General features: G+C 37.1%; 1 protein-coding gene across 1 annotated transcript in view; it reads left to right on the top strand.

Moving 5' to 3' along the window:
* LOC150094374 (organic cation transporter protein-like) overlaps positions 1–13,281 on the top strand; it is a 301,836-nt gene that overhangs the window by 112,597 nt on the left and 175,958 nt on the right. The gene's annotated exons all lie outside the window — the stretch shown is intronic.

The following is a 13,281-nucleotide window of genomic DNA, read 5'->3' as shown; positions in this document are numbered from 1 at the left end:
TCCTAATTAGTAACTCGTTTATTAATAAATAAATCTGTAAATTTATTTACTAATAAATTGGTTACTGATTAGGAAAAATAATAATTTTTTTAAAATTATTTTGTATAGGCAGCACCCACATTTAAAACTTCACGGGCTGCCACTGAGGTAGATATAATATAAAGTAAATATTTACCAAGTGAATATGCTATGTTATTTGAATTTGTTACTGTGAATACAGACATAACTGTTTATAGCTTGTTTATACACATCTGTTGATAGTTTTTCATATTTTATTATGAAAGCATAACATCATTAGATTATATTTTGTCCAGCAGGACAGAATATAATCTAGTTGGTAGCTTGCTGTTATAGTTTTTATTTGATCCCCCCCTTCCACCTACCCACAAAAGTTTGTAAACCTATAGTACTTTAATACCATGGTTGTGCTAAAGATTTTATTCTGTTTTTTATTAATTTTATATATATATAGATTTTCTATTTATTTTTTATGTAATCTGGAAACTCTGCTCTAGAGACTGATATGGCAATTTTTCAGGTTACTCAGGGCTCCAATAAGCAGAGCAGTGGGCTCACACTGAGCACTGAAATACATCTCCTCTAAAGACATTCACAATCATCTGTGCCATGGTAGAATTTCAACCCAGAACAAGTTGATTGGAGAATGGGTACACATACCATTTGGCCAAAGAGAACAAGCCTGAGATTGTATTGAAGATGTAGATTGGCATATATTAGCAAATGAGTTTAACAAACAAGAGATAGTTAAAGTTTCTCATAATAATTATCAGAATGTAGAGTGGAAGAAGGAAATGGACTTGACCTGCTACTGCTTCCAAGAGATAATTACCTATATACCAAGGTAACTGCTTTTTCTCTGACTGGGGAGAGTGATCATGCTCTTCTGACCCAGAGGTTGCTAAAACACATAATTGCATTTACTAAAGATATAGGTAAAATCATAGAATGGGTGACAGCAAGGAAAAGACATGAACAATGCATGGGAATATGATCAAAGGTTGTTTCAGGGAAGCAGAATCAGACTGCATACAGAGTCATCAGAATAAATGAAGTTGAAGCTAAATGGATGAGTAGCATCATTAAGCATCAAGTAAGAGCTGACAAAAAAGTAATTTGTGAATGGAATGTAAGAAGTTATCAGCAAGCTCACAAACAGTGCAAAGTACTGGCAAAGAGGGGTGACCAGTCACGTGAGGTCAGCAAATCAGATGAGAGAAAAGTAGTCAAAAGCAGGCAAAGGTAAACTCTGAATTTTTTTGATATATGGCAAGTAAAAGGGAAAATGATTATATCATTGAATTCTTATCTGTCCTTAGATGGATTGAGTTCCTTAATTAGAGGTTTTAAGCAGTTTAATACAGCTTAAAACCCCTAATTAGGCAACTCAACTTGCCATTCCTCTGCTGCATCCATCTAAAGGTAAGTATTTTGTCTGTGAACATCTGTGTTAATGGGGCTGGTTTGTCTGATTTGAAGAATGAAAAATTTGAGTTTCCAGAACAAAACTAACCCCTGCCACTGTATGAGACTTTCACTTTTAATTGAAAAGCCTTGGAACAAGTTTCTTGTGTCATGGATGGGATTTGAATCCAGGTGTTTCCAATCAAAGAGCTTTGCTAAAACTGGTTGTGCCACGTAGGCTCAAAAAATGATTATGGTGAAAGATTGAAAAATGATTATGGTCATTGCATTTTCCGAGAGTGTATCATCCAGGCAGAGGTAATGCAGTGATGGATGTGATGGGAGCCAGTGTAAAAATAAAGATATATGAACTGAATCAGTTTGAATATGGTTGTAAAATTATATGAGATGCCTCCTTATGCATTTATGAAAAAGTGCAGGAGAATTACTAGTACCTCTAACTAGGTTGTTAATGAATTAAGCATCAGCAGGATCCCAGTGATTTGAATGTAGGCATGGTCGTTCCATTATATAAGGGAAGCATTCAGAGGGAGGATGGGAATTGTAAATTGGTTAGTATTTTATAAGTTTTAGTTAAGGTATTATTATTATTATTACCACCCCAAGACCTCATGGAGTCAAAGACTCATCTGGGAGGTCCTTTTATCACACACACAGCTCATCATATTGTGTTTTAAGCACATTTAAACTCTTTGCAGACACCACATTCTCAGGCAAGGCAGTCCAATCATTCACAACTCTGCACGAAAAAACCTGCCTCTCACTCCCCTACTCACACCCTCTTTATACAGTTTCCAGGGATGACCTTTGGTTCTCCCCTGATCTCCCACTATTCTCTGTAAAACTTCTTCAACATTGATCCTATAACAACCCCTTACCAACTTGTAGGTTTCTATCATATTTCCCCTCTTCCTCCTGTCCACCAGACGCTGCAAATTACATCTTCTCAATCTTTCCTCATACTCGACATTCCAGAGGTCAGAAACTACCTTAGTCAGTCTCCTTTGGACCCTTTCCAACATCTCTTCATCCTTCTGAAAACTCGGTGACCAAATCTGGGCACAATAGTCCATGTGTGGCCTAATCAAAGCTTTATACACTGGTACAAGAATCTCCCTCCTTGTACACGTCAGTGTCCTCTGCATCATTCCCAGAAGCCTTTGTGTTGTCTTCACAATTTTGGTAACGTGTCCCCTAAATTTAAGATCCTTATCCACTATCACCCCCAGATCTCTTATTTCCTCTACCTCTGACAATACATTCTCACCAAGCATAAATTCTGCATCCCATCTTTGTTTTCCAAATTTTAAAACCTTACATTTTGCAACATTGAACTCGCATCCCCATTTCAGTGCCCAATCACTCAATCTATTCAAGTCTTCCTGTAAGGCCACAACATCTTCACTACACTTCATGGTTCATCCCAACTTTGCATCATCTGCAAACAACTGAATATCTCGATCCAAATCTTCACCTATATCATTAATATACAAGTTAAACAGCAATGAACCTAAAACAGACCCCTGAGGCACTCCACTGGTGACTTTCCTTTTCCTGGATATCGCTCTCCCATACACAACTTGTTGACACCTATCAGATAGCCAGTCTCCAATCCAATGCGCCAATCTAATATCCAACCCCATCTGCTCTAGTTTGACTGGTAACCTATCATGAGGTACTCTATCAAAAGCCCTTGCGAAATCCAAGTATATCACTGTGTATCCTTTTCCTCTGTCCAAGGAAGCAGTTACTTTATTGTAATAAGAAAGTAGATTACTAAAACATGACCTCCCTTTAGCAAATCGATGCTGTCCATCAAAGATAATACCATTGTTATCAACCCAACTCTGGATCCTAGTTCTCACAAGCTTCTCCAACAACTTAACCACAACACCGGACACAGGGATAGGCCTATAGAATTGGAAAAGTTAAGGCAGAAATCAGAACTGGGTGGATGGGAAATATAATACTCTTTGGGAAACAACATGGCTTTGAGAAGGGAGAGAGGTCTTGTTCTAGTAATTTACTCATTTTCTATGAGCAAGCAATAGTTCATTTGGCTAAAGGAATTGGCTACACTGTGATTGGAATTTGTGAAGGCATTTGACAGGATAGCTTAAAGAATACCATCTGAAAGCACATGACAGGATACCATCTGCATTCAGTAAAATTATTTTCCCACATTCATTCTTTCTTTCTTTTACTTGCAGAATAGTGATAAAATTCTTTTGGATTGCCTTTAGCCTGCACATTCTTTTTGTACTCTGATTTATCTTTATATACAATACTCATAACTTTTTTTTTTTAGCCTGTGCTTTTTATATTTCATAACTTTCACTTTTATTCTCATGATATTCCTTCCATATTATTATCTATAGTTTGTTGGGCAAACTTATTAAGTAAGAAATCTTATAGATTTCTTACTTAATAAGTTTGCACATCCGTTTCACTTTCACCTTATTTGTTCTTTGAATTCTAGCAACACACTCAGATAATGCCTAATTTAAGCACTTTTTCAAAGCTTTCTATACATTGCTGATATCTTTTAGTAATTGAGTAACTGATATTATGGGTCACTCTTTGGCCTAGAATTCCTTTTTTCACATGCTGCTTGAGAAAGTTATCTTGCAACAGCTCATTGAGTTTTTTTCCCGTCATTCTTATCATGAGTTTTCTCTGCTGCCCAATCAATGTTCAGATAATTTAAGTCATCCATAATGATCACTTGCTTGGTATCCATCAGGATGATTTGGTGCTGCATTTCATCATTCCCAGAAACTGAACCACCAAGTCTGTGGTGACACCCCCCATATATTTCATCCTGTTAATCTCCACTTCACACCAGATAGCCTCAAACTTACTGCTACATGAGATATTATTACTATTTTTGCTTTCATGCATATCTACCGTAACAGAACTCAGAAATTATCTGATATCATTAGTAATACTCTCCCCCTCCTCTCCAGTCTTATCTGTCCTTCATGAAAATATTATATTCTTCACACTCTACAGCAGTCACAACATTTTACTGTGATTGCCAAGTAATGAATTTTTGAAATGTGAAGGTAGAGCCACAAAAAAAGAAAAAAAAAAAAATAGGAAATTCGGAAAAAAGGAAAAAACAATATACTTGGCAAAAATATCCGAGAACCAACACTTCCAAGACTTCGTAATGAGAACAACAATCATATAGATTTAAACAGTGAAAGAACGTTAGCAGATAGATTTAATAATTACTTCATAATCACCAATGAAAAACTTGTAAATATTCCTAATACTCCATCTGTAAATTGTGAACTTAAAGAAATGAGAGTTCGATGTACTTTTTTTTTGCTACTTGTGAGAAAGAAATCAGAAATGTTATAATGAAATTTAAAAACTCTTCTGCTCTGGGCCACAATAGTATTAATTTCAGCATTGTGCTGGTGTGCCAGGAATATCTGATAGCTCTTTTGATGACTGTTGTAAACACAACCAGCTGATGACTGGTTGTGTTTACAACAGAATTTAAGAAAGTTGTGGCAATACCAATATATAAAAAAGATGCAAAAATGATCTTAAAAATTGCAGGCCAATCTCACTTCTCTCAGTTTTCTCCAAAATATTAAAGAAATTAGTAAAAAAATAGATTAGTAACTTAGACGTAGGTTTCTGTGGTTAAGCAGTTCTGTAGGTAGTTTTTGATATTGAGACCACATAGTAATATAAAGAGTTGTGAATAGTTGCAACAGTTGTGAAGTTATAAAAAACATCTAATATGTGCAATTAATTGTCAATAAGCTTTTGCTGTATAAAACTTTTATGTACCATTACCTTTGATGATGTAAGCCTTACGGCACACAAAACTTGTCATGTTTTTAAATTGTTTATTTTTAATAAATTCTTTATATTACTATGTGGTCTCAATACCGAAAACTACAATACAGATTAGTAACTTTATTAGAAATAAACCACTTCTTCTTTAAGAACTAGTATGCGTTTAGATAGAAACTAAACACTGAGCACATGCTGCTGAACTTCACAAACTTCATTTATCAAAAGACTAACACAAACTAACCTTAGCAGTCTTTCTAGACCTTCAGAAAGCTTGTGACACAGTATCATATGGTATTGAAAAAACTGGAGAATATTGGAATTAGAGGCTGTGCACATGAATGGTTTAAGAGTTATTTATTGTTAGTTATTGTCGTTAGTTTGTTAGTTATTTATTGTCAGTGTGTTGCCGAGGTATGAAGATGATCTCATGTTGGAAAGTTTCCTTAATGGAAGGAGTATGAAGATGATGAGTTGCGATGGATAGCCAAAATCATGAACGGTATGCTAGCAGAGCTGTGTGAGGAGAATGGAGTACAGTTTGTGGATGTATGGCATGTGTTTCAGGGAAGAATGAAATTATACAGGCACGATGGGTTGCATTTGAATAGCTTTGGAGTGAGTGCACTGGAGAAAGTTGTTGTTGGGTGCAAGTACAGTATGTGTGTGATGTATGCAAGAGATCAGAAGCAAGAGATGAAATGAAAAATAAAAATCAGAAGAGTGATATTGAAGAGACAGAAGTGCATGGCAGTAAAAACAGTAGTAGTATGAGAGGGAGATATGAAGAGAGAATGGGAATGCAAGAGGAACAGGGAAATGGGAGGAGCTCAGGTGGAGAGGGAGACATGGCATAAGTAGAGTGGCAGTGATTGCATGTATGAAGATGGAGTATATTGTGATGTGGTGGGGAAGTTGAGACTGAGCAGATATGTGGTAAGTGGTGATAAAGATGATTGGGCAGGTGTAGTGGGGAAATCACAACCAACACATGGCTTGGATAGGATTGACTAGACCTAAAAATGAACTGATCTCGTTGTTTACAAATGACAGAAGTATCAGAAATAAGGGGGATGAAATGGTTTCAGTGATTGAGTTTATTTGCCTCAAAATCATTGGAATAAGTGAAACACTGTTGAATGAAGATGATATTCTAAAAATAGGAATGGAAGGATACAATATTTTTTTTGCAAGATAGAAAGAGCAAGAATGGGGGGGGAGTGCTGTTGATGATAGCAGGGGAATATGCCCACATAAGGTAGACATGAAAGAAGGAAATAGTAGCAATGGTTATAAGGCAGTGTGGTGTAACGTGGAGGTTGAGAGGAATGCATATTTAGTTGGATTTTGTTATAGGCTTGGGAATGTGGAGGGTGATGATGAAGATATGTAACTTAGATTGGTGAAGAAAGGAAGGGTAATTATTATGGGTGATTTTAATTATGGCAGTATAGATTGGAATGAAGAGTAGTATTTGGGAATAAGGAAAATTAATTTCTTGTATTCTTGAGAGATTACTATCTCAGGCAGCACATAAAGGAGGGCACGCAAGGATCAAGAGTTGTAGATCTGCTCATTTCATCAGAGGATGTAATTGTGAGAGGGGTTTCACACTTTCCTCCATTTGGTAAAAGTGATTATGAAGTAATCACCCTTGTTGTGGCTAGTCATATGCAGACTCTTGCAAGGAAAGGATATATGTGGATCATAAGGCTGACAACATATACTGGAATATTATTAAAAGAAACTTTAATGAATACTTCCTATATTTCAGCAATGTCACATTGCCATCTTCATGGGAACATAACTACGACACATGCATGCAGGCACTATTACAAAAAGCAAATGAGGCAGAAGAGAGAAAACTAATGTTATTCCTAGAGTCCTAATACACCCTAGCGAGCTATATTGGGTTGTCTTGACTGTTGGGCTGAAGCTCTCACGATGCAGGCTTTCCAAATTTGGGGCAGTCTCATGCACCTAAATTTGTTGAGTTTTGGAGAGTTTTTTTAGAGCTGAGGCTGATTCCACGAACAGTCTTTTATGTTTAAATTTGCTGCGGTATATTAATGTGGCTTTCTTCCAACGTGGTATATGTTGGTATAGAGTTTGGCCAAAGTGGGATAGTTTACAACTGCAAGGGATCTGGTATACATCAGGTAGTTCTAGGGGAGGTGGTTGGTCTTTGGTGAAGGGCATAAGGGATGCTAATTTTTTATATGGTTTGTAACAGGAAGTCAGGTCATATTTTTTTAAGATTTTGGATAACTTTTCAGAGGTTCCCCAGATATAGGGAATGGTGATGGATTTAGTGTAATCTTTGTTATTAGGTTGTGGTTAACTGGTTTTAATATTTTTTGGATTTTTTGTTGGGGGGTTGTAGCCATTGGCTAAGAAAGTGTTAAGGATGTGGTTTAGTTCAGTGGTTAGGGCATTGTCATCTGAACACATTAATTTTGCCTTGTTATATAGTGTTTTTATAACCCCATATTGTTGAGGGGGGGGGGGTAAGATTGCTGGTGAATGTATCTGCCTGTATGGGTGGGTTTTCTGTAAACAGAGAAAACCAAAGATCCATCAGGCTGGCGAGTGATTAGAGTGTCTAGGAAAGGGAGACTGTTGTTTTCTTCTTTTTCCAAGGTGAACTGGATTCTGGGGTGTTGGTTGTTTAAGTGTGTTAAGAAGGAGAGGAGTGTATCAGGGATATGTGACCAAATAGCAAACACATAATCAACATAGTGAAGCCGAATAGTGGGTTTCTGTGGGGCTGAGTTTAAGGCTTTCTCTCCAAAAGTCTCCATAAAGAAGTTGGCCAGGGGTGGGGAGAGTGGTGAACCCATGGCTGTACCCTCTATCTGTTTGTAGAATTTTCCTTTCTAAACAAAATAGCCTGAGTTCATTGTGAACTGAAATAGGGCTGAGATATCAGGAGGAAATTTGGCTCGGATGAGTTTCCTTGAGTGGGACGTTTGTGAATAGGGAGGAGACGTCAAAACTGACCATTAAGTCCATATAGTATACATTATAAATTCCTTAAATAATTTACTAGTCGTGTGTTACCAACGTATAAGCCTGTCTACAAGGATTATAAGGCTGGTGATTATGGCAAGCTTACGAGACAGCTTGAAGCTATAACATGGAACGAGGAGCTGAGCGGTAAGGGAATTAGTAATAAATGCTGCATGGGAACTAACAAAGAAATACATAATAGCATCAATGTGAGAATGTATTCTGAAGACCAAAAGGCTGAATAAGGTAGGTGTAAAATGGATGAATGTCAAGCTTAAGCATGAAATATGGAAAAACAAAGTACTTTGGAGGAAGTACAAGATTAATAATGGTTGGGCAAGCAGTTAACGTATCTGCTCTCCAGCCAAAAGGCTGCGAGTTCAAATCCTGCTGTGGGCATGGATGTTTGTGATTGTCTGTGGAAGTATAAATGGTGGTGGCAGATGATAGATGGTGTTGGTGTAGTTGCAGTTAGTAGTAGTTGGCAGATTGAGTCGTAGAGACAGAGCTATAGAGTAGGTGTCCACCCTCAATGAGTCTTTGGACTCCCTGGAGGTGTCACGTAATAATAATAATCTAATGACTGGTTACATGAAGAGTATAAAGAACAAGCCAGGAGAGTGACTCAGTTAATAAGGAAAACAAAAGTAGAGTATGAGCAGAAATTGGCAAATCAGGCAAAGAAAATTCCTAGAGAGTTTTTACATATGTGGCAAGTAGAAGAAAGAACGATCATGGTAAGATGAAGTTAATGGATGAAAGTAGTAGAATGGTAACTGCTGCAGAAGACATTGTTGAGATATTCGCTGATAAATTTATAAGGGTGTTTCATTATGATTAGAGTGGGATCATGAGGAAATTACGTGTAGAGGACATAGGAGGGGATGGCTTAATTGGGAGTGAGCAGGAGGTATTTGAGGAAATAAATAACCTTGATGTCAATAAGGTGATAGGATTTGACGACATACTATGCATCTTAGAGGGAATTGGCATTAGCATGTCTGTTTAATTTTAAGGGAGTGGAAGGAGGGTAAAATTGTTCCACTGCATAAAGGTGGTGAAAAGGCTGTAGATTCAAATAATTTATCGTCAGTTGTGGTGAAGGTACTGGAAAGATTGGTGATAAGTAGGATAAAGAAATGGAGTAATAACAGCAGTATTCTCATGGTTATCAGTTTGATAAAGGGAGATCGTGTTTTACTAACTTATGTTCTATAACAAGATGACAAATACCTTGGACAGGGGAGATGCATATACGGTGGTGTATTTAGATTTTACAAAGGCTTTTGATAGTCTGTCACATGACAAATTCTTAAATAAATTGAAACAGATAGGATTGAATAACAAACTTCTGAGTTGGTCTGTGACTGGCTCTTGGATAGGTATCAGAAAGTTGTATATGGGGATGTGATATCTTGAAAGAGAAAGGTCACTAGTGGTGTGACCCCTGCAGCACACCACTACTGGTGTGCCACAGGGGTCAATTTTGGGGCCATTATTGTTCAGTTTGTATGTTAATGATATTGGGATGAGTTTAACTAGTGATTTGCAGATGATGCAAAACTGGGAGAGAGCAATGCAGAGTCAAGCAAATGTTATGGCCTTACAAGAGGACTTGAATAGATTACATGAAATGGGCAGGTAAGTGGAACTACCAGTACAGTGTTGCAAAGTGTAAGGTTTTGAGATTTCGTAAGCAACAATGGGACACAAAGTATATACTTGGTGGAGAAACTTTAAAGAAAGTAGAGGAGATGAGAGATCTAGGTGTGATGGTGGACAAGTACCTGAAATTCAAGGGCCACATTGCACAAGTTGTGAAAATGTGATACCAAATAATGGCAGTGATGTGGAGGATCCTGACATGCAGAAATAGATAGGTTATGATACCATCGCATAAGGCCTTGATCAGGCCTCCTATGGATTATTGTATGCATATTTGGTTGTCGAGTTTTCATGGTGACGAGGATATATTGAAAAGGGTGGTTCCAGAAAAGATTCACAAAGGTGGTCACTGGTCTTTGGAATGTGGACAACAAGGACAGATTGACAGAATGTAAGTGCAGAGCCTTGTGAATAGGAGGATGAGGGGGAAGGGGATATGATTGAGATATATAAGCTGGTCAGGGGTTGTTATCAGGTTGACATGGAAGAGAATTTTCATAAAATGGGGGAGGGGGGGGTTGAACAAGAGGCCTTTGCTAGAAACTGTATAAGGAGGGTATGAGCAGAGGAGTGAGGAGCAAGTTGTTTGCATGGAGAGTGGTTGGTGAGCAGAATGCATTGCCTGAGTGTTTTGTGGGTGTAGACACATCGAATCAGTTTAAAGCACTGTTGGATGAGCATTGTACGCAAGAGTGTGTACCTCCCATGATGAGTCTCTTACTCCATGGAGGTCAAATATTAATAATAATTTATCATCCAGATCACAAGTAGTAAAAATCAACAAAAGCTATGGCAATTTCATTCAAGTAAAATGTGGTATTCCTGAAGGTTCTGTGCTTGGGCCAGTACTATATATAATTTACTTCAACGACTTTTGTCTACAGTTTTCAAGTAAAGCAAACACCTTTGCAGACGATACTGCATTGATATTTGCTGTAAATTAAGTGCAAAATATGGTCAACACAGATTTGCAAACAGTGACAAATTGGTTTCATGTGAACAAACTCACTCTCAATGCTGGAGAAACAAAATTTTTAATTTTAAACTCAAAAATCCCCCTAATAGTAAAACCAATTTTTCCATATTCCTACATAACTTGAATTGTAAAAGGAACCAAAACTGTAATATGGAGATAGAAAATTAACTGTATCCTACTTAGGATTATAAATAGAAAGCAACTTACGCTGGAAATCATATATTACAGAAGTATGCAACAGAGTAATATTTATGCTATCTCGAATCTTCTTCTTAAAGAGATTCTTAACGCTGACAATGTTAAGAACATTATATTTTGCTTGACTACAAACTGTTATACAGTACGGTATACTAAGCTGGGAAAGAACATATCACACCATACTGACACCATTAATCTCTTTACAAAATAAATTAGTATGCATTTTAGCCAACATTAAATATAGAGACATTACAGTGAACGCTAAATATAACATATTAAATATACTTCCACTTAGACAACTATATATTTACAGGATGCTACTTTTCCTAAAGACCGATAACCAGCATACTTTTGCAAAAAAAAGCAGGCTTAAAATATTTTATCACTAAAGCGCAAAAAGAAATAATACACAAACACTGTATTTATTTGGCTCTAAAAATCTTCAATGGCTTACCGCTCTTGATACAAAAGGAAAACAACATGAGAACATACAGAAATCTGATTAAACAGTACCTAAATTTTATAAGAATATTGATAATTTGTTTAGAATAATTGTATAAAAAGTAATTAACGAATTCATACCAAGAGAAATTAACAGAATTATTCACGTAATTACTGAACTGCAATTGTTCTTATTCCACGTGTACACATACATATTATTCTCAAAATATATTGTCAGTATTTTTGTGTAATATTTATGCTGTGTAATTGTTACATTTCTTGTAAGCCAGATGCGCTCATGCTCTTGGGTTATTATTATTACACTTTCCATGGAGTCGACAGACTCACCGTGGGAGGTTCATTCAGCTGACAACAAGTTTATCACATAGAATCTTAAAATTAACACTCCTTGCATTAACAACACATTCTGGTAATGCATTCCATTCACTGACAATTCTCCATGTAAAAAATCTACTCCTCACATCCTTCTTCACCACACTTACATAACTTCCAGGAATAACTTCAGGAATGACACCTTCTACTCTTTTTATAATCCCCTCTGGATTAATGTGATAAAATCCTCTCACTAACTTAAATGTCATACACTATCATACACCTCTCTTCTTCCTATCCACCAAACTCTGCAATCCACATTTCTTCAATCTCTCTCTCTCTCTCTCTTTCCATAGCCAGCATTCCACTTCTGATATTGTCTCTGGACCCTCTCCAATGTCTCCACATCACATTGAAAACCAGGTGAACCAGATCTGAGCACAAAGTACAAGTGTGGTCTGACCAGTGCCTTATACAGTGGCAAAACCACTTCCTTATCCTTGCACGTTAGAGTACCTCTTATCATAGCAGCACTATGATGTGCACCCTTTGAAACCCTAGCGATATGCCCTCTAAACTTCAGTCTACTGTCAAACATCACTCCCAAATCTCTAATCTCATCCACTTCCTGCATCTTCAGTATAGTACACAGCCTTATATTTCTGCATTCCAAAATGCAACACCTTGCACTTATTGATGTTAAAACTACAACCCCACTCTTTTGTGCCAGTAAAAAGTCTATTCAAATCTTCTTGAAGGGATTCAGCATCAGCAGTGCTACTTATAATTCTTCCCAACTTTGTATCATTAGCAAATAACTGAAGATCCCCAGTCTGTCCACATGATATATCATTTACAAACAACTTAAACAGCAGGGGGCATGCCACTGGTTACCCTTCTTTTTTGAGACACTGCTCCATCATACACACTGGTATTGTTCAGGGAGCCAATCTCTGATCCATCTAATCAATATACTATCTATTCCTATCCTCTGCAGCTTGTACACCAACTTATCATGTAGTAAACTCTTTTGCAAAGTCTAAGAATATCAATGTGTATGATTCTCCCTTATCTAACACACTTGTCACCTTATCATAAAATGCAAGCAGATTACTAAAACAAGACCTACCCTTTACAAATCCATACTGACCATCATAAAGAATGCTATGTCCATCCTAATTCTGTATTCTATTCCTTACCAATCTCTCCAGCACCTTGACCACAACTCAGTTATACAGGGCCTATAGTTGGAGACTTCTGTCTTAGAACCATGCTTGTGGAATGGTACTATTTTGCCTTTTTCCACTCCTTGGGAACCCTACCCACTGCAAGACTTTCATTAAATAACCAGGTCAAGGCCATAACCAACTGTTTTGCAGTTGGTTATGGCCTTGACCATAACC

The sequence above is a fragment of the Typopeltis vanoorti genome, chromosome 22 (assembly GCF_054136105.1).
Source record: "Typopeltis vanoorti isolate ZY-2024b chromosome 22, IOZ_Tvanoo_1.0, whole genome shotgun sequence".
Lineage (NCBI taxonomy): Eukaryota > Metazoa > Arthropoda > Arachnida > Uropygi > Thelyphonidae > Typopeltis > Typopeltis vanoorti.
Note: the sequence above shows the minus strand (reverse complement) of the source record. Positions and strands in the feature narration are given on the sequence as shown.